Here is a 9,366-nt window from a genome sequence, read left to right as displayed (position 1 = left end):
CTGCAATTTCGTTTGGGATGCGAAGGAATGTTAACAGCACTGATTTTAATCCTTGGGTTGATGTATTCTGCGACTTAATCCGTATCCTTTCTTGACCCTTCCGTCATTGATTTCGATCCTGAATTGGAAAACGATTCGACGAGCTTTGAACTAGGGTATTTGATGTTGGTTTGTCTAGTCGAAACATGATCTTGGTTTGTCCACTTTTTTGAATGCTCTAGTTCAATGCACCTGTATCAAATCAGGTATTCAAATGTTTCCAAACATATAAATAAAATTGACCTTTTTCATGTTTTGCAGTAGTTTTATAAAATACTAACAAACTCAATAGATCTTCTCTTGATCCCAATTTCGTATTACTCAGGAAGGTTTACAATGCGAGAAAGAGGTCGTAATCGCTCTATGCCAGGCTTGAACTATATAGTTGATGCACTAAACATCCCAATCAAGCTCCCGGAATTGTGTGTTCTTGCATTGTCCTGATGGAACAAAGCACCTCCTCTGTTGGCCGATTCTGGATGTTTCTGGTTAATCGCAAGCTTCAAACGATCCACAAATAATTAAAAATGAATAAATTGCACGTATTTTACTATTACAGTATCGGTGTAAAATGTATCGGTTTTCATCGTTTTTGACCTCCATTGTTAACACCCTGTAACTCACAACATGGAACAAACAAAAAACAGCAATCGATTTTTTTTTAGTGTGAAATGTCACCTTTACAACGAGTCTAAAATTGAAATTGTATGATCGGTATTACGCGAGATATTGATCACTAAAGCCAGCTACCGTGAAAATAATGGATTACTTTTTCCCCAACCTAATGTTTTTTAGGATCCCTTCCCCATTCTAAAGGAGGAAGGTGTGTCAAACCATCATGGACACATTTCTTGTACTATAAAATCCTCACATTTCCATTTTGGTTCCGTTTGCTCTATATCTCGAGTTAAGCAGAAATTTGTGATTATTTTATATGGCAGCCCTCCCTTAGACAGGGAACTCTTACAAATATTGTAAATCATCATGCTTGCTTAATTTGTATCAGATTTATATATCTAAATCATGTAGGTAATGTATCTCGATTACCTCAATTCTGGTGATGGTTTCTCTGATGCACTGATGATGGTTTGTCAACATGGTTACTATGACGGCCGCTTGGCGTGCTGCAGTTTGTTTATGGTGTCCTTCGCGCGTTGCAGAAATTATGTTTCTCTGTGTGGAGTGCTGTTCTTGAAAATGCCCAAGAAAAGGCAAGAATTCTGAAGAAAGCCTAAATTATGAATGGATAAATATGATGACAGTGAACTCAGAACAATGTGAAATACAACATCTACTTGAGAATTACAAAATCGGACAAACCTACATCATTTACCCTATATTAACGATTTTTTTGACGCATCAGTGGAACTTCAGCATACTCAGTACTGAAACAAGCTGGGTGCTATCATTGATACTAAAGGTGGCCGTACACTGTTTGCCCGGATGTCAAATATTTGATATATTTTGACAGATAAAGTTTGATTTGATATTTGTACAAACACTATTTTGTTTGCCATTCTTAAATATTCAACAGTGTTAGACAATGTTCACCTGAAATATTCAAGGTAACCTAACCATGTACCGACAGGTTCGAAGAACAGACTAAAAAAGTATTCGAGGCATCCAAAAATTGAATATTTGCTTGTTGTGTTTTGTGTAGCATATATTTGATCAGTACACGTCGACCAAAATTTATCTGTCAAAAAGAGTAAAATATTTGGCTTCGGTCAAACAGTGTATGAGCACCCTAAGATCGATAGGAAAATCTCCAGCAGAACTATCAGTGGGGAACCCAATTCAGAGCAAAACAAATGGAAAATGTCAGTGGGGAATTCGATATGTTGGCTTCTGTCAGTTCAATACGGGTTTAAATTGGACTTCACCGACGTGACTGAAACAATATTGCTAGCAACAAAAATAACGGCCCGAAAAATGAATGACAAGTCCATTTTTGGAAAGGCCACTTATTCCTTTTCAGCATAGTAAAATGGTCTTTAAACTTTTAGCGAATTCGTTTTTGTTCAGTTTCAACCCCAGTGCCGCACTAACTGCTGTCAAAACGTTGTTTTATTCACTCAGTGTCGTACTGGTTCGCCCCGAAAGCTGTTAGTTTCGCACTGAGATGTTTCACGGGTTGGCACTCGGGTTCACCAATACAACTATACTAACTGTCAAGTTCCGAGTATTGTTTTGGAAAATTGAAAAATAAATGGAAATATAAATGGAAAACCTGCTGCTTTTGATTTTGTATTATTGGAATCGTAATCCAATTCAGATTCTGATTTTGAAGAGTATATTCGAGTAGCCGGCATTAAGCTACGTGTGCTTTCATTGGGAGAAGAAAAAAATGATGGATATGCAATAAACCTGCTTTCAAAATCAAAATTATGAATGAAAATTTACTTTAACGTATCGAATATTTATTTTATGTGATGAAATAAGAGGTTTTTTCCCGATATCGCCGAAACATATTGAACGAAAACTGTGTCTAATGATGATTCTATATTATAATAGTAATTTTTTATGGAACAAACAGGAAATGCATCGACAAATGGTTAAGTGAGTGTCAGAACTACATGTGTTAGGTAATCAAACAATATGAAGTAAAAATTTTCATTCAAACTTTTATATGTTTACACTGCACTTGGCCCTTCTGATTTGATAGAGAATAATTTACCTCCCAAGCACTAATATCGCCACCAGTCGTCGACACTGTACATTTGTCGTCGCAAATATAAACAAATCAGACTATACAGGGGTTTCCAACTTTAAATTCCGAAAGTAAATTGAAATAAAACACACTTAGAATTCGAATTTCGATGAAACTTTTATTTCAAATTAAAGTTTGGTTTATGCCATTATGTGTGAAATACAACATCATTCAAATGTCCACCTAGGGCTTCCTCGCACACCTTGATCCGGAACAGGTAATTTTCGATGACTTTTCGGCACATATGGGGCGGTATCTCGGTCATAACTTCACGAATGTTGTCTTTCAAATGTTCAAGAGTTTGCGGAGAGTTGGCATAGACACGGTCTTTCGTATAACCCCACAAAAAAAGTCTAGCGGGTTCAAATCGCATGATCTGGACGGCCAATTGGCATCACCAAAACGCGAAATTATGCGTCCCTCAAATTTCGTTCGCAATATGGCCATGTTCGGTCGTGTTGTGTGGCACGTGGCGCCGTCCTGCTGAAACCACATGTCATCCGTATCCATATCTTCAATTTGTGGCAAAAAAAAATCGGTTAACATGCGGCCATAGCGCTCACCATTCACAGTTACCATCTCGCCGTCCTCATTTTCAAAGAAATATGGCCCGATGACTCCAGACCATAATGCGCACTAAACAGTGACTTTTGGCGGATGCAGTGGCCTCTCAACAATCACGTGTGGATTTTCTGAGCCGTAAAATGTTGAAATTCGTAAATCGTAGATTCACAAAAATGCCCTTGGTGGTATTCTCGTAAAATAGTTCCAAAAAGGAACTTTGACCATTTTTCCGTCATTTGTGAATACACGCCTTTTTTTTGTAAAAACCAGAAATATTCACCGAATTCTTCTTCAGGAAAAAACTTGTGAGTAATTTCTTCCTAAAACTACTGTTTCCACATATTTTCGAAATAAAATAACATCATTATACGTGAAAATTTCTAAAAAAATCTTAGTATAATTTCTGAAAATTCCTGAAAATTCTTAGTTATAGAACAATCATGTCTAATAAACATTATGACACTTATTTCTCCTTATTATGTAAAGACGTTTAGCAAAAAATATTACACGTGCCTCCTGTGAGAATCGAACTCACGACCGCTGGTTTACAAGACCAGCGCTCTGCCATCTGAACTAAAGAGGCTCATTTATTTTTATTGCATCCTTTATAACTTTGTAACCTACTTTTGAATGAGTTCTTCTCTATTGAGGTAATCAAAATCACAATTCATATAAGTTCAATATATTCAATTGAGTTATGGAACAGTTTTCATTATCGCTGGAATTGAATTAAGTATCTTCACTAACGAGAAAAAAGTCATCGATTTTCTCCATTTATTTTTTCCGTCATTACTCTTCTTTACACATTTTCTCTACTTTTCAGTTGTGAAAGTTTTGTGATTTATCTGAACGATGGACATTACTCCAAAAATTACCTGGAAATGGCTTGGTAGGATGCTTCGTAATCAAAAAGATAGTGTTGGCACTGTTCGGACTCCAGATGCCTTCAGGTTGTTTTGAATATTTGCAATTATTATCTTTTAAAAACAGAAGAAATTCAAACATGTGAGGTGATCTGAAATTGCTATTCGAGAAGATTCTGTTGAGTGTTTTTCGGCGAAATATGCGTAGAGGACGCATAAAGTGTTCGTTCCGGAGAGATGCGCTGTTCCAAATAATGTGCTACATGAGTATCTTTTTACACCGAAGATGACCTAAACGTCACAAAATTCACGGGAAAATGTCTAATTTGCAATTTCCGGCTCTATCGGGCATATACAGTCTGTCACCAAACGGTCTGGCAGCTTTCTGTTCGAACATATTTTTGCAATTTCACGCTCCAAGCGAGTCAACAGCAAAGAGCGAATGCGTGCGCGTAAATTCAATCGGATTTTAATGAATCGGCAAAGAGACACAGCAATTATATTAATGGGCCTGATGGCTAAATGATAACATGTTAATAAAACGGAAAGAACACACATCGGACATGAAAAGAGCTCTGCACAAAGTGTTGATAACAGCAAAAAAAAAAAAAAAATATAATACTTCGAGTACTGTGCAAAATCGATTCTCAGATGAAAGGAAAAACACGAATATTGTACATCACGCAGGTAACAGCGGAGCAGTGGTGCTGAAAGCAGGGAACATTGATCATTTAATCACAAGGATAATTAAAATGCAATCAAAATATTGAAAAATGAATTCAACATGGAAATTTTGTGTACTCATAGCACATAATGTCTGACACAGTGGGAACATGTGGAGACAGCAGACTGAACGGTCAGAGAAATTGATGCGCGATGAAGCCAAACCTAATGAGTAGTGAATGGAAGATAAAAAGGCGTCAGTTAAATTTGTTAAAAAAAAGTCAATTGAACCACACAATAGATTCTCAATCATATGCATTCATGTGATGTCTCATTTTGAGTAAAATGGAGCGAGTATTGAAATGGAAAAACGCGATAGCAGGAATAGTGGGTGAGAATGGGCGGGATGAATCACTATGTGGAAGCATGATAAAATACGCTAAAATTAGCGTTAAATGGTGCTGGTTTGAAGAACAATAGATCATATTTGCGCTCATTGAACTGAAACAATTTCAATTTAAAGATGATACTGTGCAAGTATTATTGCGTTGGCTGATAAAGGGTACTGAATTGACAAAAGAATTGTTATTATGCATTGGATGCTCTTTTACAGTTTTCGAACCAACGTTAATTTTAAAGTTTAACGATGAACGTCGCTTGATTTTTTTCCAATAAAACGAATCCATATTAATAGACTTAAAGTGCGAAAACATAAGAGAATGTATCGACTGGTATTTAATGATGTGAATTGTCTTGAAAATGACTTGTTTTAACAACAAAATGACAAGTGCAGTCAACAAATATTTCCCACAATTCAATTTAAACTTTTGAAGAATAGTTATGTTACGTTCGAACAGGTATTAAGGTTTTTTTTCTAAATGTTCGATATTTGTCTATTTTTTTAAAAATGTTTTCATGATGTACTGTATTCCATTAGTCAAATCATTTCATTTGATACTGATAATGATGGGATTGCAAAAAATATATAGTCGATCATTTTGTGCCGGCAACCTTTCTGAATTTATGTTGTTCATAATTTAGTTTGTTCTTCAAGTAACGTCCATTCATTTGATACACATATTCCAATTAACATTTTTTTAAACTAATATGAAATAAGCCATTTTATAGCGGCGGTTAAATTTGATTTTTCAAGATAATGGAATACGCAGTGACATAATGACAGCAGAGATAAAGGTGTGTTCCAAGTTTCAGATCAATTAGTCAAAATGAACGGGGTCAAATTTGTATTAACACGTTCGTCGCCCAACGCGGCGTTTTTGAGTTTCTTGCGGGGCCAACTTGCGGATAAATTATCAAATGAAGATCAAACTTAGTTTGTAGACACCTTTCATATTATCTAGGAATATTTGTTATAATTTGAAGACGATTTGACAACAGTAACACATGCCAAAGTCATATTATATGGGTTTCGCAAAAAATGCAGTACAAACCATCCGCACTATAAATTAATGAAAAGTATAGTATAAACATTATAATAATATGGTAATGATTTTATTATCTACATATCCTATAGTTACATTTAGGTGCCTATTCTGTCAAATTACTTCTAAAACCGTTCAAAAAAGTAATTGACTATTTTGCTACTGCGGCCATCTTGGATTTTAATTTTCCTTAAGTAGCTGTGATCTAATGGTCGAGCGCCTTCATTTTGTTCTGGCGACCATTTTGGATTTATATTCCTCATAAATAACTGTGTTCTACTAGTCAAGTCCTTTCATTTGATACCTATATTGATGAGGTTTTGTGAAAAAAAAGGTCATCCGTAATTTTATGGTGGCGGCCATTTTGATTTACCATTTTTCATGAATAACTGTATTCTACTTGTCAAGCCCTTTCATTTGATACTCATATTGATGTGGTTTTGGAAAAACTCATATCGATGGGGTTTTGATAAAATATGTAATCTGCCATTTTGTAGCGGCCGCCATCTTGGATTTTTAAGATCATGAAATACGGAGCTTTATAATGACTGCAGAGATAAAGGTGTTTTCCAAATTTAAGACCAATTGGTCAACAAGCAGAGGGTCAGGTTTTTATTAATGTGGGACAGCGCTACAGACAAACACGTGATAAACGAACATAGAAACATGATACAGGGCAAGCTAAATAAAACCGTTAAAAAAGGTGCCAAAGTGACTCAGGATGCAGCAAACCAAGGCACCTAGAAGTATATCCTAAGGTGGACCAACTTGCTAAAATCACTCTTCAGCCATCTTGGAAGTCTAATGTGTTTTGTTTGTAAACAAAACACAATACGCTTGTGCCCAAGCTCGCTCGTGGTCAGTCTGTCTCTTTCATGCTTTCATGTTTTCATGCAAATAATTCCGCTTCTGCTTTCTTCCGTACTGTTTTCATATACCGCTCCCCTAACCAACTTAGTAACGAAACGGTCTCACCTCAGGATATACTTCTAAGCGCCTTGCTGCAGACATGAAGGAATTATGGAATAAAATGGCCTCTAAGGTTGATGCAGGGTTTCCGAAGAAAAGTAAAAAAAAAACATTAAAAATGTTACGGAATAATCTTTTAAATATGTTTTTCCAAAAAGAGCAATAAATTAATCGCTTTTTGTGAAACAAATACAATTACAAATACAAATACAAATACAAATACGAAATACGAAATACGGAATACGGAATACGGAATACGGAATACAGAATACGGAATACGGAATACGGAATACGGAACACGGAACACGGAATACGGAATACGAAATACAATTTTTACATTACATTCCTTGCACTCACGAATTGTCACATTCCAATTTTAGTTCCATTTGCTCTATTAATTCTCGCGTTATGCAGAAATTTGTGTTTCTTACTCTTTGAGAGGAGGAAGAAGTGTCGAACCACCATAGAAACACTCCTTGTCTCCTTAACCCTTCACATGCCAATTTTTTTTCCATTTGCTTGATTAGTTCTCGATTTATGCAGAAAATTGGGGTTTATTTGTATGGCAGAACACCACCCCCCCTCCCCCCTTAGAGAGAAGGGATGAGTGTTGAACCACCATCGAAACGTTTCTTGTCCCCTGAAACCTCCATATGCCAAATTTGGCTCCATTAGCTTGAATAGTTCTCGAGTTATGCAGAATTTTGTGTTCCATTTGTATGGCAGTCTCCCCTTAGGGAAGGATGAGTGGTCTGAACCATCATAAGAACTTGTACCGGCCCGAAAAACCCCCACAAATAAATTTTCACGTCGATCGATTCAGTAATTTCCGAGTCCATAAGGATCAGACAGACAGACAGAAAGACAGAACTCCATTTGAAATATATAGATAAACTGAACGTTCTATAAAAAAAACAAGAAGTGAATCATATCTGTGATATAATCGCAAGGTGGACGTAGAACTGCCACTGGAATTGTAATCATTTGTTTGAAGTTGCACTCGAATCAATTTTCAATGATGTTCTGTTCTCGTTTTTAAGAGACTATAACCCAAAGGTAAGTCGTCCTTTAATTCTCAATGAATGAATGAATGTTTTGAAATAACGCTGAAAGTTTCACTTGATAGTGTGTGAGTGGATGACTATAAGTGTGGAATTACGTATACATGGATACACATTAAATTCAACTCTTGAATTTGTTGGTGGTCCTGAATAGAATCGAAGCGCCTTGATTTTGCAACCGTGTTATATACAGATTTGTGTTTGTTTTCAAGGCATTTTTTACAATAAGTAACAAGCATATAACGCGTAGACATTTTATCTTTCGAATCAAGTGTTTATCATACCATTTCGTTCAGCCAGCAGAGAGGTAATATATCTCAAACTCTTGATTTTCCAATGTAACGCTCTCATTTTCGACACATTGGACTTACACCCCAGAATAGAAGTAAAAGACCTAGTCCTACGTCAAAACCTACTCGACATGTATTTCCGCATTAAGGTGTTTAATTATTTAAATGGTTATTATCGATTATCGTTGAATTTAAATACTTCATTACATCGAGCCATCGAAGAAAATATACATAAATTTCTTTTAAACTGAGTTTGCGGTTCCGTTAGCACTGACAATCGCTTATTCTACCTTTAAAAACAGATCATCAACCAACAGTTCGGCTCATTTTCTCCAACCGCAGATAACCTCGAGGTTAAATGTCACTTCGAGTTAAGGACACCGGAGTTCGTGACCCAAGTCTTTTGCAGGAGGTTATCAAGTCTTCTGCAAAAGTGTGCTGCTCCGTCTTCAGAAACATGAAGTTGTCAAGTGCAATGGATCTTGATCGTTCTCGTGAGAAGTATATTTTCCGTTTCATCATTGTATACCGCAACATAGAGTATCAGTTCCCAGTCTAACAGGCCAATCAAATAATTGCAGCCTGGGTGATTGTAACATTGTGTAAATTTGCTCGATTATTGTAATTTTCTAAACCATAGGCGTTACACTGCATCTCATCCGAAATCTGTTAGTTTTGGGTAAGCATGCAGTAGTGGTGCGGTAAATTTTGTTGCCGACACTATGATCACGAACGCAATGTTTGAGGAGACACATTATTGTCTTA

At 36.3% G+C, this 9,366-nt stretch overlaps 1 non-coding gene across 1 annotated transcript; it reads right to left on the bottom strand.

Moving 5' to 3' along the window:
- Positions 1 to 3,823: 3,823 nt before the first annotated feature.
- Positions 3,824 to 3,896, bottom strand: Trnat-ugu (transfer RNA threonine (anticodon UGU)). The gene has a single exon. It is a non-coding gene; the product is annotated as a tRNA-Thr (tRNA).
- Between the last annotated feature and the right edge of the window lie 5,470 nt (positions 3,897 to 9,366).

Source organism: Toxorhynchites rutilus, chromosome 2 (assembly GCF_029784135.1).
Source record: "Toxorhynchites rutilus septentrionalis strain SRP chromosome 2, ASM2978413v1, whole genome shotgun sequence".
NCBI classification, from domain to species: Eukaryota; Metazoa; Arthropoda; class Insecta; order Diptera; family Culicidae; genus Toxorhynchites; species Toxorhynchites rutilus.
The sequence above is the reverse complement of the archived record's forward strand: the minus strand, read 5'-3'. Positions and strand labels throughout refer to the sequence as shown.